Source organism: Hippoglossus hippoglossus, chromosome 23, assembly GCF_009819705.1.
Source record: "Hippoglossus hippoglossus isolate fHipHip1 chromosome 23, fHipHip1.pri, whole genome shotgun sequence".
NCBI lineage: Eukaryota > Metazoa > Chordata > Actinopteri > Pleuronectiformes > Pleuronectidae > Hippoglossus > Hippoglossus hippoglossus.
Genome location: NC_047173.1, coordinates 16,812,874 through 16,840,629, shown reverse-complemented (window position 1 = coordinate 16,840,629; position 27,756 = coordinate 16,812,874). Strand labels below are relative to the sequence as shown.

The 27,756-nt window shown below is 43.7% G+C and overlaps 1 protein-coding gene across 1 annotated transcript in view; it reads right to left on the bottom strand.

The window, feature by feature from the left end:
- The window catches only part of plxnb2a (plexin b2a), a 105,283-nt gene that overhangs the window by 50,232 nt on the left and 27,295 nt on the right, over window positions 1-27,756 (bottom strand). The window contains exons 2-3 of the mRNA XM_034577690.1: window positions 19,026-19,066; window positions 8,407-8,459 (exon numbers count right to left, since the gene is read on the bottom strand). The gene's annotated coding sequence lies outside the window, so the exon portion shown is untranslated. The remainder of the gene's footprint in view (window positions 1-8,406; window positions 8,460-19,025; window positions 19,067-27,756) is intronic.

Sequence of the window (27,756 nt, the reverse complement as noted above, 5' to 3'; positions counted from 1 at the left end):
CTTAATCTGAGAATAAATTCACTCCCGGTGCAGCAGAGGAAGGAATTTCACTTTCGGCTGCGGACGGGTTTTTAAGATTAGAAAATATATATATTTTTTAAAAAGACAAAAGTAGAAGAGAAAACAAAGTGGAGCAGGAAGAAAAACCTATTTAATACAAAAAGAAATTTGGATAAATACAAAATAATGTGAAGCATTTCTCTTATTGCTATTTATTAGTTGGTTGGTTTGTTATTTAAGCAAAATTAAACAAAAACTACTTGATTGATTATCATGAAACTTTGTGAACAGGAGTTTTACAAGTAGACGAGTTTCTTAAAGACACTTTGACCTTTGACCTTTGAATTCTACTCATTTCATCAGGACAGCGAATATCACACCAGAAACTTTGTCTGGAACCCAACTCGCCTTCTGTCTAACGTCTCTTCCTCCATCACTGACGTTCGGAGACGTTTACGCTTCAGTTTGATCCGTGTAATAACAAAAAAGCCTGTTTCAACACGACTTAGGAAGTAATGACGGCGTTTCACGGCACTTTTAAATGGGTAGAAAGGTTGGAACCACTGTTATATAGAACACGAGTTTCACGGGAGAAGAACAGCCCACGACTGGTAAAACTGACTTTTACAACCTAAAACACTCAGTGTAACTGCGCCCAAGAGATTTAAGAGCTCGGAGTTAGTCGTCAAAGACTTTTAAAGACGTTCTCAGGGACCTTCCAACTCGCTAATGGACAAAACACAAAGAGGAGGAGCGGGGGGGGGACACTTTAAGTTGGAAAATAAGTGTTTCTATGTGAACAATGCTAGAAAATAAAAAAGAAACTGGCAAGGAACGCCGTCACAGCAGAAGACGGAGAAACGGTTTAATTCAAAATGATGACAGTGAATGATTCAGGAGATCAAAATGATCCAGCAGATTAAAAATCAAGCCTGTAGCAAAGACGGGGGTGAGGCAGAAATATGAAATCTTTAGAAAGTAGTTTCATTATCTTACTCAATCCTTCCTGAAGCTTGTTGGAGGGGGGGGGGGGGGAATGTTTCAATGGTTGAAAAGGAGGAAGCAGACGCTCGCTCTCACGCAGAGAAATGTCTCCGAGGGAAGATAATCTGTGAAGAATAATTTAGTTCTAACGTTAAATCCTCACAGACGCTTCAGAAGAAAATCTGAATGAGCCGAGAAGAAGAAAAACTAAACAAGAAAAAACGCAGCACACACCGGCGGCGTTCACGCTTCCTGATGAGGAACGAGACTCTCATTTGTCACGGGCCACAGCGTCGACACACACACACAGACAAACACACACAGACACACACTACAGATGGCAAACGTCTCCTCAGAGCTGCCAAAACTCAGTGTGTGTCCATCTTTTTCATTATATCGCCTAAATCAACTCATTAATTTAAAACTGTAACGAGGAAGGAAGGAAAGAAGGGTGGTAGGGAGGGGGGGGGGGGGGAAGTAAAAAGAGAGGAGGGAGGGAGGGAGGGTGGATGAAAGGAGGGAAGGAGTGAAGGAACTAATAATTTATCATTATTCTACTGTCCAAAACTTATTCTGTCCTTCCTTCTTTGCCTTCCTCCCTCCCTCTCTTCCTTCGCTTCCTTCCTTCCTCATCGTGGCTATAAATGAATAGACGAGATAAAGGAGGGAAGGGTCAGAGGAAGGATGGGAGGGAAGAAGAGAAGGAAGGGGTGAAGGAGTCTTGGACACCATGATGACGAATGGATGGTGGACGACTGTGTCCCAAAAAAGAAAGATGAGGAGATCTGGAAAAACTGTAAAACTTATGGGACGACGCCAAGATGGACGAAAGAAAGGAAAGAGGAAAGAAGGAAAGAAAGAAAGAGTGACGGAGTGAAAGTGGACTCAGTGAGAGCGATGGAGAAAGAGACTTAGAAGGCAAAGTTGATGACTCGCAGCAGACTTTTATCAGCTGCCAACTGGTGTGTGTGTGATTGAATAGTTTCAGGATCATTGCCTTCACTTCAGAGTGTGTGTGTGTGTGTGTGTGTGTGTGTGTGTGTGTGTGTGTGTGTGTGTGTGTGTGTGTGTGTGTGTTTTCTCTGGCCTCCCTCCCTCCTCCGCTGTTTAAAGCTTCATGCTGGTTTCTTTCAGCTGCTCTGGTTTGGCTCAGAGAAGAAGGAGAAGAAACCGTTGCTCTGCAGTTTGTTTGCTTTTCGCTCCGAGCTCCTGCACATTCATGATTTAGTCGTTCTTCTAAGTCGTATATTTGTCCACATCTGTTTCCCTCAGCTGGTTTGTGTTCACTTCAGTGTGAGGACGTCTGATCTACGGTTCAGAGGAGCAGACAGGTTCCTGCAGCGTTTAGCAACGAGGAGGCGACGATGGAAAACACAGTTTGACGTGTTTGGGGAAAAATTTTAAATGTTTTATAATCAGTCAAAACATCTTCAGTTCACTCAGACTCTGCCGATGCCTCTTGTTGCATCGAGACGTCAACTGAGAGGTGACTTTTTACATTCCCCCCCAAGCATAACGGACCCACTCACTTTATTAACGTCTTTTGCGCGAAATTCCATTTTGAATTCCAAAAAAAAGCATTTTTAAGCAACGCTCGATTTTGGCTCTTTCAAAATAAACTGTAAAAATCAACGTCATTTTATGAAGCACAAAACTTGCAGTTGTGCGTTTCCTTTGAAAATAAAAACTACCATTAGATCTGATACTAATATTATCTGATAACAGTATTATATTTATACTGGTTTCTCAGAGTAAATGTCCCTAAAAGAGCAGAAGCAGTCTCCTCATCCCAGTTAGTTTATTTTTCTCATCTCATAAAATAATTCCCCCAAAAAACCAGAAAGCGTAAAAGTCCTCACTTCCTGTTTCTGTTTCCATCAGTGGCTGATTTATCTGTGTGGGATATTAGAGACAAGATGTCTTCGCTGTTTGTGTCCTTCCCCGTGACGCATATTAGACTCGAGGGGGATTCATCAGTCATCTGTTTTTATCATGAGAGACGAAAGAGGACGAGCTCAGCATTTATCATATTGTTGCTTATCATCATTTCTCAGGTCCTTTATAACAATAATAGGAATCAGCACTTCCTGTTTTTGAATCTTTTCCTTCTTCTGTCGAGCTGGTCCGTGGTCGACCCGTGCGCTCCTCACGTGTCCATCCTTATGATATGGTTATATATGTATTTACTGGCGGACCTGCGTGTGCGTTCCGTTCCCAGCGGCGCTTTGTTGTTACGCAGCAGGAGTCGACTGTTTGCGTTGCTTTGATTCCGTCTGTGTTTGATCACAGAAGTTGCTGAATCAGGGAAACCTGCAGCTCGTCTTTTATTGTACATGAAGTTTGAAACGCTGCCGAGCGGGAGGGGGGAGAAAAGAGACGAGGAGGAGGAGGAGGAGGAGGAGGAGAGAAAGTAGTGAAGCCGACTCTCTGTTACATTAAAGCTTTTATTGTCGACAGCAGGGTCCCTCTCTGCTTCTGATGGGTTTAACAGCTGATACTTCACTGCTCTCCACAGCCCACTTCTCTATTATTCTCCTCTCTTCTTACTTTACAAATGGACTGTGTGTGTGTGAGTGTGTGTCTGTGTGTGTGTGTGAGTCTGTGTGTGTGTGTGCGCGCGCTCCATAGCAACAGGTTCAGCTTTAATGTTTTCCACATATGGTAAAGATCTCAGGAGCTTCACTGACTCACAGCGATTCAGTAAATAACCAGAGACGTTCCTGCCTCTCTCTCACACAGATGTGGTGTGTGTGTGTGTGTGTGTGTGTGTGTGTGTGTGTGTGTGTGTGTGTGTGTGTGTTTTCAGTTCGTGACAAACTCTTTAACAAACTTGTGTGTTAAAACTGAATTTGCTGCTTTAACAGGGCGTTAACAATCTTCCCTATAAAGTTCTCGAGTGACATGTTGTCGTCAACAGTTTGTAATTTTTGCACAGATGTTTACATTTATTGAGTCATTTTCATTTTTCCTCCCGGGCTCGAGGAAGCCGTTTAGAGTGGATTCAGTTTTTTTTTTAACCGGAAGAATTTAAATTCATCTCCGGCAGGTTTTATTTCTTCGGTCCCAGTCGAACAAGTTTTTGTTTAAAACTGTTTCCAGGCGATATCTTCAGAGTCTAATGGTTTAAAGATTAAACAGGTAATCAACCGATACAAAAACACGAGCAAATTAATTGATGATAAATATAATCGTTCTCAGTTTATGTTTTTATAGCAGCTGAGCGATGGTGGTCACAGCTTCACACACACACACACACACACACACACACACACACACACACACACACACACCCACACACTCTGAGATGAGAGCATGTAGTGTTGTTGTTTTTGCACCATCAGACTTGATGATGTGGGATGTCACAGCACAGAGACGTGACGGAGAACACACACTCTCACACACAGAGACGCACATGCACACAAAAACCACACACACACACACACACACACTGACCCATGTAATGAAAGAGCACAGACAAACAAAGTGAGTTGATATGGAAAGCATCAGGATAATTACAAACACACAAATCTGTCAGTCAGCACCGCGTTTTCCCTCCAGAACACTTCCCCCGTGTGCGTGTGTGTGGTTGTGTACGTGTGGTTGTGTGTGTGTGTGTGTGCGTGCATACTTGAATGCGTTGAAAGACAAAAATGGACCCCAGACAGACCCACACACCTCAAATTTCACGCAGTGATACAATTCTGGGAGTAAACCCAAACCCAACAGCCAGCTACACACTCACACACACACTACAGCTGTAGTTGCAGACACTGTACAGAAAAGCTTGTCTCCCAGAAAAAAAGGCGCATGATGAAACTTCTCTCTGATGTTCATACGTTTTACATGTTGTTCCAAATACAAACACACACACACAGACAGACACACACACACACAGACAGACACACACACAGACAGACACACACACACACAGACAGACACACACAAACCCCTGTACACTGAGGCGGTGCTGAAATGAATCATTCACTGCAGTTTGACTGATGTGGCTCGGAGAAGGTCACCATTGATATTTTCGGAGCTGAATGTGCTGAGAGCCCCGATTTCGAAGTGATGGTCAATATTTAAACAACAGCCCCGTGTCTGCACTCGTCTTATTTCACAAACTTCTTAAATACTTATGAGAACAAATCAATAATGAAAAAAGTTCACTGACAGAAGGTGCACGCTTCGAAATCCTTAAATGTTCAATGTGCTGCTGGTTTGTCCTGAACGTCTTTGACACAGTATTTCAGGATTGAAGCTGCTCGCAGATAAAATACTTCTTTCTATTGTTTGTAACTCCGGTTAAAACCCGGAGAATTTGGCTTTTTACCGTGAAGAAAGACTCAGTAATTAAAAATGATTTTGCCTTCAGACGTCAATGAGGCTCTTGATCTCAGCCTTTGAAAGAACAAATAAAAACTGAAATTTTGTGTAAGTGTGACGAGGCTTTTAAACTGAAAAGTTGTTTTAATAAAAGTCCTAGATTGTTGTTGTACAGAACTGTCTCTGTTTTCTTTCACACGTATATTAAACATGACGTCAAATTTGCATATTAATGATATTCTGCTTCTCTTTGCTGTGACACTCGTTTGCATCACAGCTTCACAGGGAAAACACTTTCACTTTCCTGGTGCATGTATTGTCTCAGTAGCTGCTGCTGCAGCGTGGGGCCCCTGTGATGCCCCCCCGAGGCCCCTGGTGGTGACCTCAGCCAGGGAGGGGCCCTCGTCTAGCCTCACCCCCCCCCCCCCGCTGGAACCATCTGCTGGGCTTCTATGTGGCAGACGGCCCCAGGAAACACAGCACAGCAGGGGGCTGACGGGAAAAGATTCACTGTGATGTTTTTTTTTTTTTACTGTTGCTCAAAAAGTCAGTTTGTTTATTTGTGGGAAACATTGTGATTTTTTTTTTTTTTTTGCGTCACTTTTCAATCTGAAGTCAAAACCATAATATTTAGAACATTCATTCGGTCTTCTCCTCCTCATGCGTGTGCTCCTGATGACGATTCATTACTTATGGTGTTAAACACGTTGATTTAGAGCAGTGGTGCCAGACGACAGGGATTTAAACTGCCTCTGGAGCAATAATATTATTAATAATAAGCTGAAGTTTGCAGAATGGGATGTGACATTAGTTTCTAATCTCTGGAATCGTTCGGTCTCCTGTCGTCTGAGGTTGAAACGAGTCCAACTGAAATATCAGGTCCCAGGTGACGTCTCAAGTCAGTTTTTCAAACGAGCAAAGTCAAATATCAAGTTTCCGAGTTAAGTCAGTGTTTATTAAACTTCTGGGTTCTGTAATATTTACGTTGGATCTATGAGTAGATTTATATTTAATAGTTATGATCACAGTGGAGGTTCAGGGACGAATGAAGACAAAATAACATGTTTCTACTGTGTAACCTCAAAGATCAGAGTTTGGGTAAGAGATATCTCAGAGCTCAGCCAACACACACACACAGACACACACAGACACACACAGACACACACAGACCCTTGTATTTGCTTTCATAAGATTGGAGAGAATGACAAGCTACAAGCTCCCATGAAGGCTGAGAAAATGAAGCAGTTTATGGGAACAAGAAGAACCATTTAAAAAAAATACAACGGAGGAGAGAGAGTGAAAACATGGAGGGAAACAGTGATGGATGGAAGACAGAGGGGAAACACACACACACAAACACACACAGACAGACACACACACACACTGCTGTGTCACACTTTAATGCGAGTTGGCAGAGTGTGAGCGGACAGAAGCAGATCATAGAAACCAGTCATTCAGATCAGACGACCATTAAAAATCAACCAGTCACACTGGAAGGTTTCACTTCAGACCAGGATGAGAATCTGAGGCACCACAGCAACGGAAAAAAAGAAAATAAGATCAAACAATTCAGTGTTTTTTAATCTGAGGTTATGAACTGAGAGAGAAAGTTAAAATAATAAACCTGCTGCAGGAAAAGAGACGAGGGTCTGAGCCAGAGGGAAAAGAGCAAGATGGACGTGACAGTTAAAAATACCCTGAGGGCAGATTTGAGGTATCATGATCAAGAGAACAAAGATTGTTTTGTGAGGCCATTGTGACCTTTGACCTTTGACCACCCAAATGGAATCAGGTCATCCTTGAGTCCAACTGACCACTTGTTCCCAATTTGAAGAAATTCCATCCAGGCGATCTTGAGATAGCGCGTTCACAATGGGACGGAAAACCTGAGAACGTAACACGTCCTGCCACCGGGTGTCGCCAGAGCTGAGGCAATAAAAACATTAGTTCTACGACCATGATGACGTCTTTAGATTTCGTTACATGTGGTAAATATTATTAACAGAGGAAAAGAAGCGTCACTGGAGGATCTGCTATTAAAAAATACTGAATCCTCCGCAGTGAATGTGAGTTTGGTTCAATCTGGGACAAACAACTTCTGTCGGTTCAAACTCACCATGTTCAGCCAAACGTCCTTTTCAAATCTAGTGGAAATCCAGAATCTTCCAAAGAAATCAAACTGTCAAGGCTGAAATTCTGGGAAATGAGTGTAAAATTATGCTCAAAGCCTCCCAACATATTTCCATTTGATGAGATGGTGCCGCCATGAAAAGAATAACTGAGAAAAACTGTGAAGCCAAAAGGCAAAGCTGAGACGGAGGAGACGCGTCGTCCAACACGAGGAAGCAGCCAAAACACTGAGTCCTCGTCCCAACAGGAAGTCAAGTGTGTTTGTTGTGCCTGCTGCTACATTAACTCTGTGGAAGACTTTCTACTTCCGCTGTGTGCAGGTTCAGAGTTTGATTTAAACTTACACATATTCAGATTAAGGTTTGAGTTGATGAGGCTCGTTCTTCTTCTCAGTGTGAGACTCTTAACATCAATGCAAGAACATAATGTTGATCTGCATTTGTATTAAAGTTATTAACACTTCAGCAAAGTCACGGAGTCGTTTCAGAAGCAGACAAATCTACGTAGTAAGAGACGGACAGGTGTGTGTGTGTGTGTGTGTGTGTGTGGTTGTGTGTGTGTGTGTGTGTGTGTGTGTGTGAGAGGAGTGTCTGTAATTGGCTGATATGTGAGAAGAATGTTTGTTTGAGACTCAGTGAGAATTCATTTCTTTAAAACGGCCCCAAGCCTCCAATTAACCCCTTAACCCACCCACCCACCGCCCAGACACACACACACACACAGACACACCCACACAGACACACACACACACACACACACACACACACATTGCAGAAGCCACCACAATAAACAGCCAAAGGCTTCATGGGAACCTACAGAGGTTTCTAACGACAGCACAGGAGCAAAGCCTGAATAATTAGTTGGAGATAACGATGGACGGAAACATATTTGTTTATGGGGAAACAAAGTGAAAACAGTGAGAGGATTTCAGAATAAAAGTGGGAGGAGGAAGTTGAAATGGTTTGTTACCTGCTCAGCGTTCAGGTCTGTTGATCTGTGATGACATCCACCTCCTCAGGCTCCTGGAGGAAACACAGCAAATCACACAGGTTCAGATTCGTGACTGGAACCGTCGGACATTCGATATCTCGACTTTGCTGAAACGTGAGGGAATCGATCGACAGCTGAGACTGGCTCGCTGATTGGTCGAGCCCGTGTTTGGGCGGGACCTCGATACCACAGCTGACACATTGTCCATCTTGGTTTTCAACTTGCATTTAAATAACCAGTGAATATAAGAGCTCGAGCAGAATTAAATACCAGGAAGTGCCTCTGGATCAAAGTGAACCGGGCTCACACTCGGACACGTTGATTAAACACAATTCATTCACAGAAACTGAAACGTGGCCTCGTCCATCAAGAGAAAAAAAACACACATTACTGCCTGGAATAATAACGGAAAGCCGGAGATCTCCCCGAGTTTAAATAGAGCCCTTCATCACGACATGAATTACACTAAAGGCGTTTTAATTTGTGATAATACGAGGGGAGCGCCTCAGTTTTACTCTCCCCGTGATAACATTAACTCTTATGGGCACAGCGGGCTCAGACGGAGAGGGATTCTTTTAACGAAGAAGATAAAAGAGGGAATCAATTTGAGGAGTAATCTTCATAATGAGACAAGCAAACAGACAGAAAGCTACCGACGGTGCAAGCGCGCGTGTATATATATATATATATATATATATATATATATATATATATATATATATATATATATATATATATATATATATATATATATATATATATATATATATATATATATATATATATATATATATATATATATATATATATATATATATATATATATATATATAATGAACAAAGAATGGCCGCCGCCCAAGTGCTGCAGAACGAGCCGCTGGTAATTCACTTCACAGGTATCTTCGTTTTCATTTCACACTGGTGAACGCAGGAAACCAAACGAAGCTCGCCCATGCTGCCTTTCACTCTTCATCGAAACGAGCAGGAAAGAAGTGAGGCGTGTGTGTGTGTGTGTGTGTGTGTGTGTGTGTGTGTGCGCGCGGGGCGGGGGGGTGAAGTTTGTTTGGCAGCACTTCTAACAACGTCGAGGCCCTCGGTGCTATCCAACAGAACGGCCCAGTCTGTCTCCACTCTATCTCAAAGAACCATATGCCTCTCGATAGCAGCGCCGACTCCTGAGTGTGTGTCTCTCTGTGTGTGTGTGTCTGTGTGTGTCCATATGTTCGAGCCTCTAACATCCAACATCTAAACATCCAGATGGCGAAGCATCAGTCGACACAATGTTTCCTTCCATCATCAGGAAGTCGCTCGAAAAAGCGTAAAAGACAATAAATATTCATGGTCCGGGCTTCAGGGAGCGACCACGCCGCTCGCCCCACAATCACACAGCGCTCCTCAACTTGTGATTAGATGTGAAAACTAATCTTGAAATATGATTTCTGTTTGTAACAATAACCAGACGGAGGATGATACACAGAACAGGCTGAGGTCTAAACAACCTGAGGGAACAGATCAAATAGACGAGGAAACAAAAGCTGAAAACAAATCTGGTGCTTCTGATTTGTTTGTGAAGCTTTTATCAGCTGGATTTATGTCCTCAGAGTGGACGAGTGACGGCAAAAACCAAAATCACTGCAACTTATTCAAACAGGAACAAATCACAGCTCTGCTGTCGAATGTCAAACGGCTGCTGTTTTATTTCAGACATGAACTCTGAGTATTTTCTGGAGTTTGTCTTTTATCGTATGAAGAACGCAGCAGCAGATTCTCCAGGTCAGACATGTTCACAACTTATTTACACGACCAGCAGCTACAGAGAAACGTGGATCTTCAGTTGAAGTCCTGTTTGTGTCCACATGATGATCCAACTACCACAGTTACTCTCTTTGAGCTCCAGTTTTGGTCTCCACCACCTCCTGTTTATTCAAAAAAACTTGTTTTAAGTTGTAAATAAATAACTTTCTAATTGAATGACTTTCTTATCAATGTGAGATTCAGATAATACATTTCTCATAGTCACAAAGATCCTAAATCATGATTCTGAGATCTGAATCACAAGAAACCACTAAACAAATGACGATGATGATAAAGATCCAGTGACGTGTTCGACAGGATCACTTCTTTTCCTCGTCTGAGACCTGAAATGTTCTGGAACGTCAGAATCTTAAAGTATGTGCAATATTTCCATGGGTTTCATTAAATTTTCACGAGGCCATTGTGGATTCTCGTCCCAGCTCAGCCTGCGCTGACCTCTCCTCTTCCTCCCTCACTTCCAATCTCCGCCTCAGTAGGATTCGACCAGCGCCTCTGCTCTGAATCAGTAAAATGAAGAATCAAGGCCACGGTTTCATTTCTATTCGAAAAGTAAAGTTTTCTTTAGATGAAACAGTTTATTATTATTATGATTTATATTAATAACACTCGTATACATGTTTTTTTAATTGGAGTGTACAATAAAAGATGAGGCAGACTGAGGACAGACACACACAGCAGGTCCAGATTGTAGCACTGTGCTCCCCGTCTGACCTCTACGCCAACACACACACAAACACACAAACACACACACCGTGGGTAATGTGCCAAGAGACACAGACGAACAATGGCAGCCACATCCACAGACAAAGATGCCAAACACACTTTCTCTAATGAGCACACACACACACACACACACACAGGTTTATTACTGACGCTTCATTTTTGTGCAATTAAATACTAACACACAGACACACACATAAAGTAGTGCTAAAGAAAATGAAACAAATTCCCTGACACACCAAAAGGTTTCAAAGTAAAAGAGAAACAGACGGACTGACAGAGATTTAAATAGATTAATCTACAGCTGAGGTCGTTTAAGTGACCACGTTTGAGTCCGTCTCTGAAGCCCAACCAGCGTGAAGTAAGAACATTTAAAATCAGACCTGGAGATGCTGGGCGTAGATGTGAGAAACGTCCAGAAGGAGAAACAACGCAGCAGCTCCTCAGCGTCATGGTCTGAGAGTCCAGACGGACCTGAGGCCTCTGAAACCACATGAAAGCTCTGGAGCGACTCTGAAGACTGTGAGAAACACGAGTGTGGCCTCAGTTCTGATGTCACGTCTGGAGGAAACTACAACAACACGCAGGACGGATCAGACACGAGATGAAAAACATGTTCCACCGTAAATAACCTTGATTCTTTGATTTCATTGAATAAAAAGCAGACGGAGCTCCTCCCGCCTGGAAGTTCACAGGCCCAACACGCCTGCAAGTTTGTGATTTAAAGCTAGAAAGAAAATGTGCAGTCAAAAAAGAAGATTTAATAACTTAATTCCCTACCATTGTCGTCATTACTGGGCAAAACCATTAAACCCACATCATGTTGAAAACAGTAAATGAGTCAGAACGATTCTTCTGCTCCGTGTCACACAGCAGAGTTCAGCCCATCAGTCCCCGTCTGAAACCACATTGAAATTCACTAGATCCACATTTTTAAAATGGGATCTGCACCAAATTTCACACACAACAAAAATATCAGTTCTCTAAACAAGCAAGAATTACTCTCTAGAAAAAAACAGAAATGAAAAATGTTGAAAAACCGCACAACGGTAAGAGGAAATGAAAATGAATTCCTGGATCATCATCAGAATTTATCCCCGTGTCTGAAAGTCACGAGACACCGACGTGTTCTGCTCAGCAAATATTCAATACGCTGAACTTTACCGGAACACAACTTTTACCTTTGAGAAGGCGACGTGAGAACAGTCCGATTTAAAACCAGCGTTAATATTCATCAGGGCGACACGAACGCGTCCGCTAATGAATTCCAATGCTGCGTATACGTCTGCTGGATGTGTAACTAAGCAACAGCTTGTTAACACACGAGCCGCCGCGACGACAAGGACGAAGAAAGTGAGAGGGGAAACGTGGAGGATGAACAAAACGAAGGGATGGAGGAGGAGGAGAGTGTGTGAAGAAGATAAATGAGGAGTTCTTCTTCAAACCAGATAATGAATGTTAAAACTATGCAAATGAAAAAAGTGTCTGCAGAAGTCCTTTATAAACATAGCATGTGGAAATGACTGAGTGTGTGTGCATTCATGAGTGTGTGTGTGTGCATTCATGAGTGTGTGTGTGTGTGTGGGCTTATTTGTGTAGGATTTTAAGCAATTAGGACAGGAAACAGAGGCTGTTGCTTTGGCTTCCCTGTGGAATTAAGTTATGCACCAACACACACACACACACACACACACACACACACACACACACACACACACACACACACACACACACACACACACACACACACACACACACACACACACACACACACACACACACACACACACACACGGCAAATTCCCACACTGACCAACAACACAGTCTCAGCTGTGACACGTCACGTACACACACAAACACACACACTTAAAAGCACACTCAACTTCCTCTTGACCCATTTCCCAAACACAAACACACCACCTCTCTCTCTCGCTCTCTTTTTCATCCCTCTATCTCCCCCCCCCCCGCCCCCTCTTCATCTGCTGGAAGCAAAGCCACTTCTGGTTTGTGTCACGAGATCACACACACACGTACACACACACAGACACACACACGTGCACACACACACGCACACAGTTAATCAGTTTGTTTATGAGGCCAATGGCATGCAGGGTAAAATCCTTCTGTAAACTGAACTGTACCGAGTCTTTATGTAAGTGCTGCTCGGTTTCAGGGTTCAGACTCTGTCCCAACAGACACTTTAACCTTTGCTTTATTGATAAATTATTTATTACAGAAATGATGAGGATAAATTGCCTTATTTGCGTAGTTGAAACCAGCAGACCCTGGATCTGTGGTCATTTCAGCTGCCTGCACAACTCTATATTCAGCTTATGAGTCAAACTTTCGTTTCCCTGTATGGAACTTTTAAAATCCCTTTCCCTAGCATTGTGAAAGAATCCGCCTGAGGTTACTTCCTGTTCAGGTTTTGACAAAAATAACATTTTAACAGGACATGAACATGGGACCAGTGATGCTCCATTAAATATATATTAGAATCCCAGGAAATGACAGATTGAAGATCAAATATTAGGAGTAAGTTGATCATAATAACCAGGGGTCCAAAGGTCATAACGAGATGATGTAATTTAAAGAGCGACAGTCAAACCTCAAATGAAGGAATAACCATGAATTTATGAACCTGATGGAAGCTTGGTGACGTTGTTTTTCCTCATCGATCCACAGATACCAGATATTTTCATCTGCAGCAATTTCACGTCTCTGCCGGAGCGGAAGATTAACTGACCTTTTAGTTTGTATTACATGAATCTGAACTTTTAGACATCTCAACCCCAAAAACCTTTATTTTTCACAATCTCTCAAGATTCTTTTAGAATTTCTCTCGTTTCCACTCAGGTTTCTTTAATCGCTAACTGAAAACGAAGTTTATTTTCCCGTTGAGTCATCAGAAATGTGGTTGAACTCGTCATCGTCCAGATACGACGAAGTGTGGACGAAGAGGATGTGAAGGAGATGAGTGCTCACTCAACCTTTCCCGGGGGGAAATAAACACTTCTGTTGAAAGATAATGCAACTTTTTAAATCCTTGGAAATGAGTTTCTCGTAGGGAGACAGAAGTGGGAGGAGGTAGATAATGGAGGGAGAGAAGAGCGGGAACACGAGAACGGAAAGATCCACACAAAAGCGCTCACATATTGGTTTTTCTGTTTCGCTGCATTTTAGATTCATCTTCCCTCTCCACACGTTTCTCTGTAAACAAAAGAAGATTCCTCCACCAACACGGATCCATTTAACTTCCTCTTCGTCTCAGAGACGCTCGGTCTCGGCCGCCGTGATCAGAGCGAGCTGATGGAGCCGGATTTAAAACTTCCTGTCGCACAGTTAAACAGACTCAGCTCCACTTGTTTCTCCAAATATTCAAGCAGGTTTGTTTTCTTATTATTGTGTCCAATAACTTGTGTGTCGGCCTTCGTCTTCTACGTGTTTGGCTCCTCTTCTCCATCCTGAGATATTTGTTTTCTTCCAATTTCCGGATGAGCAGCTAATTGATTGTTCAAATTATTGGCAGTTAATTTGTGTAATCGCGTTAAAACAAATCTATTTTTTCCACCCAATGCCAGATTTTATCACACATTTCCCATCTAGTGAGAAATAAAACTCCTGTAATGCTGCGTAACATGATCTAAAATCTAATGATCCACTCAAAAGGGGCCGTTTCGCAGCTTTTCCACCAACAGAAGATTATTTTTGTAACACAAGTGAAAGTCGGTCTTTAAACTCACATGAGACAGAGCTGCTGTGTGAGGGAGTGAGGGACGGAGGGATGGAGGGATGGAGGGGCGGAGGGGCGAACACATCTGGTTCTCCTCAACATGACGGTCATTCCTCAGGGAAGAGGGAGTCGGAGGAGAGCCGGCAGGATGGTAACGAACCAGAGCTTTACACCAAACGTCAGCCTCGTCAAACCCTCTCCCCACAGACCTCTCCGCAGATCAGAGGCACGAGGTGTCGGCCGTGTAAACACAATCCCCCCGACGTCCAATCTGTGCCCCTGAAGGGTGTGGGAAGCGAGCGGACACCGGGGCCTTCGAGTAAATATACGACTTTTCCTTGGCTGACTCGGTCTGGAGGGCTCTGGTGACCTCAGCGGATAGAAATGTTCTTTCCTGGTTTGTTACTGAAGTTTTTAGGGTGGAATCAGTTGGAAAAGAAATGTGACTTGAGAAGAAAAAGGCAGCCTCGTCATTTACAGGATGAAGACGAGGACGAGGTGTAGACGAAACCAGCAACAGAAAGGGAAGGTCCAGCCCGATGAAAACTAAAGTTAACTCGGGGTCAACTTTCTGTAAAGTGCAGAGCCGCACAGCGTTGGTCAGTTAACTACGTGGAGGCGCATGTTCCCGACTCGTTCTGCGGTTAAAACTTGTTGAGCCTTGACAGGAATAAACCAATTAAACTAAAGCTGGAATTTAAAATAAAAGTTGACAACCCTCGTACTCCACATCTTTCTCGACCTTCTGACCTGCAGCTACTTCTTCATAAACACGACTACAAGCCCACGAATCTGGTCTCAAACAGCCGCTTCAGTTTGATTTCTCTTAATCGCACACATCGAGTTTTCAGTGGTAAATAACCCCCCCACACACCCTGAACCCCCCCGGTGTCCCCACAGGGTTTAATCAAGCAGCGACGCAATATGAAAAAAATATTATTCCCCATAACACACAATCAAACTGCGGTGAAAAGACACAACACCCACCGACGCCGCGGCAGCAGAGTCACAACTTGAGTCTCCGTGCATCAGAAAATGAAATGCCAAGCTCGGCTAAGGACATAATGAAAAAGCTATTATCAGCGTGAGCTTTCATCAGCGCTGCATTCAACCATGTTTAATACAAACTGATTCTCTCGTCTGGTGCTGTACCCGTGTGAACGCCGGGATATAATAAAGGAGGAGAGATAAGAAAGAGGAGAGAGAGAGAGAGAGCGATCACTCTTCCCCCTCCTCCTCCTCCTCCTCCTCTCCCCCCGTTGAAGAAGCGCATCAGCACATTTACAGAAGTTTTCGTGAGCGACACACGAAACACGTCCGCCCCCGATCAACCCGTCACAGTGAGACGCAGATGCATTCAAACCATCTGTGGAGTCTGCATGTGTATCTACCACCTCTCTTCTTCTCCATTCTACCTCCTCTATCTGTGTCCATTCATCTGTCGCGCTTTTCATATCCCTGCTTTATGGCGTCTTGATGTATTCATCCTCCGTCCATCCACCACCCCCTGCGTCCCCGGCTCGGGACTCAGATACAGCTGCTTCATGCACAATTCAATGAAATATTGAATTAAATATACCTTACGATACAATATTCAAAATATATCCAGCATCAGGTCTAATGAGGAGCGGCTCATGAACCACTATCTGGATATCCTCCTTTTTACCTGAGTAGAACTGGGATGTTTCAGAGAGACTTGATTATCGTGTCTAAGTCATTTATGAGGAGAAATTAGACAAAGTAAATAAATAAGATTGAGCAATAATAAATGTTTTACATGTGTGTGAAGGGGGGGGGCAGAGGAAGTGGGGACGACACACAGAATAGGTGCTGTATGAATAAAGTAACCGTTATGATTATATAACCCACCTGCGATGTCAACCCGACGCCTTCCCCCTTTAAGACTCGTGCTCGTGCCGCAAGACTCGGAGCAGCCGGGTGCCGCCGCTGAGAAAGATACAACCACACCACCAGAGACCAAAGAGGAAGAAACACCAACAGAAAAGTTTTGCCACTGGCTTCTTTCCTTCAGAGCTTCAGGTTTGTGCTCTTCTTTGCTTGCTGAGATTTCCCATAGTTTCCCGTCGCCTCATCTTTACCTAAAGTTTCCGTCATCGCCTCCAGGAACCACCTGAGAATCTCCAAGCAGGCGCCTGCACACACCGACCGGTTTGAGACTCAAGCTCATCCACGTTGCACCGGAAGCACCGACACACCCCGAGTTGTGTCCTTGTAGGCGACAGCTCCTTCAGACTCTTACAGCAACACTACGCTTCCTGTTTATAAGCAGGAGGAACACGGCCGTCTGGATGGAGCTGAGATGTAAACGTTCAGTCTCCGTGTGGTTCAGGTCGATGTCGAGCTGGAAGGTGAACTTCAGTCTCCGGAGCAGGTTCTGCAAGGTCCTGACTGAATTCATCCAAAAATCAAACCAGTCGTCCTCTCGTCCCTGAGACGACACATCGCTGGTTCACATCCCCCTGGTTTTATCCATGACTCGGCTTTTGTCCTCACATTCACTGTGACTCATGGGACCTTTCATACACAAGCCGGTGCTTTTCCCAAACTACATCCAATCAATTCAATTTGCCACAGACAGACTCCATTCAAGTTCCAGATCTCAAGGATGCAGCAGCGTCTGAGTTCAGTTTTTTATTTTTAATAAATCACCAAAAGTGTGTAAAAATCATTCTGACTTTGTCATTATGGGTCATTGAGTTTAGACGGATGTTGAAGATAAACAAAGCTACAAGACACAAAGTGTCAGAGTGTTTGCTGAAGTCACTGAGACTCGATCACTGCAGCCGAAGAAGGAGACTTTTCTGGGGCAGGAAAAGAGATGTTACATTTGTTGTCATTAATAAAGGCAGTCCCTGTCTTCTGTACTGTGTGTGTGTGTGTGTGTGTGTGTGTGTGTGTGTGTGTGTGTGTGTGTGTGTCTGTGTGTGATTTGTGACTGTGCGAGCTGGAGTTTACATTTTTGAGCCAGCCTTCACAGCTGCAGCTCCCCTCCGAGACGCACAAACACACACACCCACACACACACACACATAGAGACACACTGAACCTCCTCGTGCAAAACAAACCAGAGCCTTCCTGTACGCCTCCCCCAGGAAAGTCTGTGTGTGTCTGTGTGTGTGTCTGTGTGATTTGTAGATTTTTTAAAAACCTATATCTCAAAAATAAGCAGATGTGATGAGATACAACAGAAGTGGGCTGGATGGAAAATCACCATTTCAGCTTATCTTCATTGACCGGCCTTATTGTCAGATGTCGATTTGTTTGTGTTGTGCGGTTCCAACCTCAGACTGTAAATAAAGATGGACGACGCATCTCCTCTTCCTCGCTTTGGACAAAAATGAATGATATTTCTGGACAGTAGGAGGAAGTGGAGACGTGTCGTCCATCTTTATTCCCCGTCTCTGTGTTTGACCCCCCCCCCCCGCCCTGATTGACACTGCAGAAGTGGGGTGTGAGTCTCTGTGGGTTAAGAGGCCACATAGTGAAGCAGCAGCCCAGCGTCGCCGTGTGGTGACGCAGCAGCTCCGGTTTAATGAACTGCTTTTAGGAGAGTTTTATATCGAGAGAGAGAAGCAAGAGCTCTTTGTCTGAGGAGGAAGGACTTTATCAATAAAACAACGCGACGCAGCCACGGCCCCACGAGGCCCAGAGCTCCCCCGCACAACAGAAAACTAACGAGGAAACTAACGAGGAAAACAAAAAGACGACTTTGCCTCTGAAGTTTTTTTTTCCAGAGGAAATCTAATGTTCTCTAATGTAAAAAGGTCCGTGGTCAATTTAGGGCTGTGAACCACCAGCAGGCCTCTGATCACTGAATGATGCAGGAACAACTTTACATGTTTATATAACATTGAATTTAACGGATCCCCCCCCCCTTCGTCGTGACTTATTAAAGTGGTAATTACGTAAATCCAGAGATGCAGTTAACCCATTTACACCAGATGCAACATTTGCAAGTATTCGCGGGAGAGTTTGTACTTTGTTGTTGCTCGTCTCCTTGCAAATAAAGTTATTAAAGTTGCGTTATAGACGATCAGAGCGATGTTCACGAAGTTTAGGGAAACATCAACAATCTGCGATGAAAGACAAATGTTTCAGCTATGAAACCTTTTTTATTTCAACTCTCGATCCGATTCAGAGGCTGAAGGTTTTGTGAACGTCTGTAATTCTGTCACTTTTAGGTGCTGAAGGTTTTATTCAGCCCCTGAGCTGCTAAAGGCTGAAACACGACAATCACACAGTCGAAGATGTAAACGTAGAATTTGTGACGTAAAGTTAGAAAACACAACAAATTCGAAAGTTTCCTCACCTGCTCAGTGTTCGGTGTTGAACTCTGATGTCATGAAGCTCCTGCACAAAACACAAGAATCACACTCGTTAGCCTGACGTTTTCATTTCAGTATTCCTCATGCAAATACAGAAATTAACTCAATACTTTATATAAACTTAACAGGATTTCCACAGTTTCACAATGTACAAAGAACTTTATTAACACCGACGCAAAACATATTGACGAGGAGACGAGAGCCGCCGCCGCCACCGCTGGGACATTAAACACATCACTGCTGTTCTCCCGTGGGTCGTCGTAAAGAGTTTCATCAGCGCCGGCGTCAATTAAAGCTCAAACACGTAAATTAAGAGGAACATCTGAAGCGCTGAGGTGAGAAGTGACGTTTGAAGAAGGTTAATTATGAGGAGAAACACGGAAAAACACAGAGGAGATGGAAACAGCGAAGCTTCAGAGGAGACGACTCCCACACAGCATCTCTGCTGAGAGAGAGACGGAGCGGGAGGGTACTCCACAAAGTAGGACACGCACACACACACACACACACACACACACACACACACACACACACACACACACACACACACACACACACACACACACACACACACACACACACACACACACACACACACACACACACACACACACACACACACACACACTAAGATGCTAATTGCACCTAATAGAGGCAACACTCAGCCTCAGACTCCTTCTCTGACTCAGTCTAATCAGACCCATGGGATCTGGTCCAGACTAATCAGACCGTTCACCACCAGTCATCCATGAGTCCGATTAACACACAGCTCAATACTTAAATACAAACGATGAAACCGATTCTGTGGATTCACGGTGAAAACATCCAGATCTGAGCCCTTCACACGACGGGATCAGAGTCCGACCGATTCCTCAGTTGATAAATATATATTGGTTTTTTCCCCCCCTCCTCTTCATTAAAGAGGGTTTTTCAGTTTGAGAGCAGATTGATTTCACGTTGGCTCAAATCCCTGCGCTCACACTCAAATATCACCCGCTTGTGCTTGGATTTTTTCTCTGCCCGAGCGCCTGCAATCAAATCTCCTGCGCTCCAGCTTCAGCTCTTCTCCTGTTCATATGTCGCCGGGCAACATGGAGGCGACACCAAGGATCGGAGTTGTTTCTTTCCCCCCCCTGTAGTTTATGTATTTTCATTTCATAGCAAAAGAAAATGAAATAATTACATTTCATCAGGTAATATTCAATTACTGAAGCTTCAAATATTGACTGGCTTGACCTTAAATTCAAAACCTGAACTACAGAGGTGTCGTTAAATCACCTGTTTCAGTCCAGACACAAAATTATTTAGGGTAAAATTAGAAAAACAGTGAAAACTTTATCTATTAACAATAAAGATGAATCAACTATCACGTAGACTCATTTCCTGCAGTTTGACTTCACCATTAAACTCAACAACCATCGATCCTCGCGGACGCTCGCTCCTCTTTCGTCTCCGGTGCAGAACTGTTTGTTCCACTTAGAGTCAACGTTACTGGAGAGAAGGTTGGAAGTGTTTTTTAAAAGCGTCGACTCTTTAATTAACTGGATATTATGCATTCATCCAACCAGCTGCCAATCGATCCTGCATCTCTCCCGTGGTAAACACAACCTTCTGCATCCACCACGTCCCTGCTCCTCACTAAACTATTCAACAGCAGACACTTCATCTCATTAGCCTGAAATTTACTTTGTAAAGTCACAAGAAGCGTTTGTTTCCTACAGCAGATCTATTTATACGTTTCCACGTGAGAGTCCCACATGGGAAAGATTTGAGGTTTTTCATTATAATAACTGCAGCAGTAATTTCTTTCCTTTATTAAATAGTCTATAACAAAGGACAGGATGACAGGATGATTACATCTTTGAGATATTTACAGCCTTTGTTTTATGTAACACATCATTAAATTCTCTTCTCCTACGCCCCTTTAAAGTTTTCACCCGGGTTGTTTTTTAGTGCAGATTTAATGATTTAATGATGCTCTTCCCCAGAAATGAGCTGACAATAGAAAAACCTACATACAGAGGATCTGGTGAAAAACTTCACAGACTATTTAAACCTTTTTAATTCAACCCAGAAACAGGAAATTCTCCGTCTGTGTCAACAACAGCACAGAAAAGCTGCTAAACAACATGTTACCTCGGCTACGTCTGAACTAACGGGTTCACGTCAAGACAAGTGTAACAGTTCCCATGATCGTAAACATGAACACGCCTGAGAACACACGTCACATGACCATTCACCTACACACTCATGGAGGTGTTCGCAACGCTTTGTATTCACCGCTGGCAGTTGAGTCATGTGACTGATAAGAACCAATCAGGAGGAGAACGTGGGCGTGTGCGTCATCGTTTACAAAAGTCTCAGTTTCTGTTCGTCCAGACAAACACAACCCGAGGTTTCAAACTGAAACGAGACCAGCAGCGTTTACACAAGTCTCTGATTTACGGGATTAAAAACTGCAAAGAGTGGACGACAGACGTAACCGTAGAAGAACCCGTTTAGAGCTTAAGGCCTTAAGTCTGATTGTACTGCAGATATTGTTTTTATCTACGTCCAGACGAGAGCATAAAAACGACTACAAACGCTTAAACAAACAAACAAACCTGGCCCGGCCACACAAAGTGAGCTGAGACATGTTGACGTGTACAGACTCAACTTTCCATACCTGAGGAGGTGGTGGAGACCAAAAATGGAGCTAAAAGACAGAAAATGTTGCACCGGAGACACAAATGTGACTTAAAGTGATTATTAAAGTTTCTCTGTACCTGCAAGTTGTGTAAATACGCAGATGTTTGCTCACAGGAGAGGTTTACTCAGGGTGTGGCCTGACACTGCGACTCCAGCGAGTCGTGTGAGGTCAGAGCTGAATCTCGAACACTTTCCAGCCTGGTGTTACGTTGCTCTTTAAAAGACGCTCTAAAACCACGAGTATTGAGAGAAGCCCCAGTGGCTGAACGTCCAATAATAGAAGGAGTTAACGCCGGCGTTCCTGGAATTCCCCGCCCCTGGAATATTGACGCCTGTATCAAATCACCACGGTGGAAAGAAAGGAGGCGCGGGAGCGAAGTGAACGTGCACGGCCTCTAAGCTGCAGGAACATCGGAGAAGACACACAATACACAACTGGAGGAGAAAAGCTCTTTCTACGTGTACAAACGGAATACACACACACACACACACACACACCTCTGCTGTATGACAGGTGGAGAACGAGGCTTGAACGCGGTGATGTGATTTGCAGCCTGATGTGTTTTTGCTGGCAGAGTATTTCCAGATAGTTTATTACACTCGGAGTCTTTTAAATCAACACAAACACACACACAACAACACACACACACTGGCAGGGGGGAGGAGAGGAGCCGTGTAAATCAGTTTTCGCCGGGTGGGTCTTATCTGAGAAATGCCAGCTCTGAGAGCGGGGCGGTGCAGCGAGCTGACGGCGCTGCAGCTGAGCTCTCCTCTGCCTTTAATGACTCGTGTGGAGCCGCTGCCTCATTGAGCAGCAGGCGGAGGAAGCGGCGAGCAGCTGCCAGGTTGAGGTAGGCGCGGCGGCACGGCGCGCAATTAATGATGAAACGTCGTGAAACCGAACCGTCTGTTTGAACACCGGCCGTAAAAAGAGAAGTTATGTCAAGTGAGCGAGTCGCCGCCGAACTGGTTACACCGGTTATCTGCTGACCTATTTCCAGAAATAAAGCCGAGTGGTGGGACAGCGATAGGGACAGATGTTAGACAGACGCCTGGCTTCACTGTGGACCTGAGAGACATCACACTGTTCCACTCGGTGAGGCGCGTTCCAATGAGAGGCCGCGGTCTTCAGGGCTCCACCAATGAAGAGCCTGTTCGACCGAAATCAACCAATCTCCACCCGGGGGATGGATGAACTGCAGGGTGGCACCAAACAAACACACTTTCAGTCATAGGAACAAAGTTGTGTAATTACTAACAGAAATAAAGACACAATCTGATAAATGCTGAATCACTGATCAAGCAGCTGCACACATGGAAATTGCTCATTTGTCTTCTTCTGGTTTCCTGGGTTTATATTTTTATCCTAACAACGTATTGTGAACTTGTTCAGTTAGAAAAATCCAAACAGGAACATGGATTGTAAATGAGCCTCAACTACAAATCCTATAGGGACGGATTCCTGCAGCTCTCGTCAATGTTTCATCTGGATCGCCCCCTGGTGGCTGGCTGCAGCATAAGTCATAAACCCTGACCTCCTCCATGTTAGTGAATGAGACAAAAAGTCAAAGAAGACGCTAAATAAATGTTTCTCAAAGATGGTTTCTGTCATTTGTGGATCTCGGAACCTGTGAGGTGATAAATAATCAACGTAGCTGTGTTGAAATAAAAAAGCTTTTTCCCGTCAACATTAAACTCTCTCGCTCTCGTTCTGGTTCATGCCTCGTTTTTCACTCTGAATCTCTCCTTCACAGCCTCAGTGTTACTGCTCACACTGTGTGGTTAATCCACTGTGGCATGGTGGAGGCTTTACACACACACAGACACACACTCACACCGACTCACACAGACTCACACACACTCACACACAGGTCTGTTCCTGCAGTGGAAGCCTTGCAGACATGGGATTTCCTTTCACATCCAATTGAGACCAAAGAAACTTGGTGAGAAGAGCATGAAAAAGATAAGCTGCGCGCACACACACACACAGACACACAAACATCTGTGTAAATATTATACCAGCTTCACACACTAGCATCAATAGCCTGAACACAATGTTAACGTGATACAACATGCAGCTTAAAAAAGACCCCAAAGAGACATCAACTGAACACACACACACACACACACACACACACACACACACACACACACACACACACACACACACACACACACACACACACACACACACACACACACACACACACACACACACACACACTCCTTCTGCATGTAGGCAGGAATTTGTTGAGACATAATTACAATGTGTCGTCTGAACAGCATCCGATTAAGATCCTGAGGTTTTATGGCGAGTCTTTGAAGAGCGGAGTGAAGTGGCTCAACCTGGTTCAGCCAACCAGACGACACACACACACACACACACACACACACACACACAAACACACACCCACACAAACACACACACGCCCAAATGTGATGCTTCCTGTGCAAACCAGTTTCCCAGTTAAAGGCAAACTATGACTTCTTAGGGAATCAAACACCAACTCACACTCTGCTGCTGTTGTAAAAACGTGGCCCGATACACAAACAACAGACACTAGACAAAGTGTGTGTTGGTAGAATATGAACATCAGGATGCGTCTGTCGGCCGCTGTGTTTTCATTATGATCCGTCAGATACCGGAGCACAGAGATACGCGGAGGGAGGAGAAAGACGATATGCAACTCAGATGTGAGATGGTATCAGGACGCAGAATATTGTGACCACATGGACGGACCGGCGACGCATCAGAGCTCTGAGGAAGAAACCGCTCCAACAATGACCGATGTTTATACGTCAACAGAAGATCAAATCACCGAGCCAGGTTCTCCTGCAAATCACTTCGACGAGGAGGTTTGTTTGTTTGTCTGCAGGATTATTAAAAATCTACTGGACCAGGAAATGTTGGAGCAGATCTGGATAAATGGGCGGATCCAGTAATTTAATTTCCTCTTTATTTAATAAGGCGACATTGGGCGTTGACCTTGGCGAAGGGCTGAACTCTCAAAACTCACAAAATAGAATAGAATAATCTGATTTACCAGAGTTTCATAATAATTTGAAAATTGGTAACAGTCCTCCGACTAATTTTGCCAGGAGCCTTTCACAGATGTACTGCATCAGTGTGAATATTTGCTCGTATGTGCAGAATCCCAGATGTCACTTCCAACAGCTGGAAGCTTCGGATCGTACAAACCTGCTCGGCACCAAAAAAAGATTATGAAACATCAACTGCAGCAGCAAATATGTTTTTCTGAAGGATTCTTCAAGCGAGCACGGTGAACCTGAAGTCACGGCACAACTCCAGCTTCCTCCAGAGACGATTTTATTAAATAAATCAACACAAAAATCCTGAAAATGATCCATTATCAACACAATCCTTACGTTGTTCAGTTCAACGGGTTCAGTCGCACAAACTTCTGTGAGCGTCTGTGCATTTTCACCACCTGCAGCCAAACAATCTGCGTCTTTGACAAATAATCACTGCAGAGTTTAGGTCACGTCCTCACAACTTTACGCTTTATTGGCTTATCGGGCGTCAGGGCTCAGGTTCCCATGAAGAGCGAGCGGCGAGTACGAGGTAATCTCATCAGCTCAGAACTTTCCACGAGCTTCTATTGATTTTCTGTGGTGATGAAAAAGTTCAGAAAAGTTTAGAACCAGAACTCGTGAAAGACACAAAGCGAAGAATCTGTGTATTTGACAGTAAACAAGTGAAGATGTTGACTCAGGTGTTAGACACTGAAACGGGATGTGAGTGACTAAAATAGAAATATATAAATATAGAAACTTTATCACCGTCTGCAGTGACTCACACAAACAAACCGTCTCATCCGGGAAAACAAACGCAGATCTATTTTAATTCTCTTAATAAATAATGTCCGTTAGTTGATTATGAATCACAATCATCACTCAAAGCAAAAGGTCCTATGAACTTTTAATAACTAAAACCAGACAGTTACTGTATAATATTGATTATGTGAGTACATTTCTATGATTAGGTTTTCCTGACTCATTCCACAACCTTCCACCAAGTTCTGTGGAAATCCGTTTAGTAGTTTTTGTGTAATCCTGCAAACAAACGTAGGCAAACACAAAACCTCCTCGATGGAGGTTAAGATACAAGTCGTGAATCTAAAAAGGCATCAAGAAGCATTTATTAAAGACTTCCCGATCAATAAAGATCCCGGAGTGATTAGTTTCCACAGATCTGATCCTGAACTTCCTCTCTGTGATGATAAAGAAAGCAAATCCACATCCCACTGAACAGGCGTCGTCTGTTCTCCGCTGGCAAACAGTTGCATGCCAACGTGAAAACAAAGACTTTTTGTCTGTCGTGCAAGACAAAAAAAAAAAAAGAGGCCGCCATTAAAACCGCCTCCCGAGGGGGAGAACGAGGATTTTCTAAAAACAAACTCTTCTCTTTCAGACATGAAAGCCTCAGCGGTGAAGCGGGAACAAGCGGCAGTGTCATCAGAACGTGACGGCCGACGTTTCATCACAGGCTGCACGTTCACGGCCCCTGACTCCCATCCTGCTGCTCCTGGTGCTGTGTTCCATCGAGTCCGCCGAGAAACAGCAAATCCCATAATCCTTGGACAGAGAAGGCAATAAACAAAGTGGCAGCGCGAGCAGAGGCCTGCGATGAGTCGGCAGAGGTTAGCGGCTACAGAAGGTGTTTGTTCCTCGTGCACCTCAGACGTGCACGGCTCCTCGGAGGAGAGGGAAGGTGCAGCTGCTGGATGTGGGTCAGACCAGGAGGTGCACACTCCATTTAAAGCACAGTTTAATAAGTAGAGATGAGGGGTGGGCGGTGCACTGACATCACCACGACAGGGATTCTGCAAAACCATCAAGTTTCTCACATGAAAGCTTTGGTTTAGAGGATTTCAGGTGTGAACGCAGCTATTTCACAATCACAATGTAAGACTGGAATATTCCTGATTTCATATCAAAGTCTGAATGACGTCACAACCCGAGACTTTGGTCTGTCCCTGCTGAAAGTTGATCATTATCAAAAACGTTTGCACAATAAGAAACGATAGCCAACTCGACCCAAACCTGAAAATCATTTTAAATTTTCTGTCAGAATCCAGCCCGGGTCCCGATGGGCTCAGGTCGAGTGTCCACACCTCATTATTCAAACTTTGTCGATGTGCTGTGATAGAAAAATCTAGAAACACAACTATTTGATATTTTTGCTACAACAAAATGACTGAAAACGACTTTTCCATCATCACAATAACTGTAAAAACAATGATAAAGAGAAAATTCGGTCTAAGAAAGAAGACGAATGAAGGAAAGAATCAGAAGAAAGTTCCTGAAGAGGTCATTCGTCCTTCAGTCGTACAGAGAACCACGTCTGGTTTGAATTAACTCTCACTACGTTCTATCACAGCCATGCTCTTCTCCTCAGGGACCAGCGGGAACTTCCCTTTTCTCAGAGTCCGAACAGAGGACGTCCAGAGAAGTTAAAAAACCAAACACGAAGAAATAAAACAAAGCAGACGAGCGAGAAAACTTACACACAACAAAGAAACCTTCAATTAAAACTTGAATTATGTCCCAGAGCAAACATGTCGATGTTGATTCAACAGCTTAAACTGATATGATGATAATCGTTTCGCATTATTCAAGATTATCATCTGCCAACAGAATCATGTTGTGTTTAAATTAACTTCATATTAAAGTGTCAATGCAGTGAATATTAATCAATTTGGAAAACAGTTGAATTCATTTTTAGGCGATTTACTAAATCAATCAACGAATCAATTGCAGCTCGAGTCCAAGGAAATCCCACAAATGAAAGAAAAGCAGCAAATCCTCTAATTTCAGAGACTGTGTATATTTGTCATTATCTTACATTTTCTTAAATGGTTGATCAATTCTATATAAAATAATTGGCTTGTACATTTTAGCTCTATAAATATATTAATCCTACAGGGGAAAATTTGGCTTTTGTAGGGGACTATTTTCAGTGGTGGATTACTCCGTGTATCTGGAGCAGGAGGACGGATTCTAACG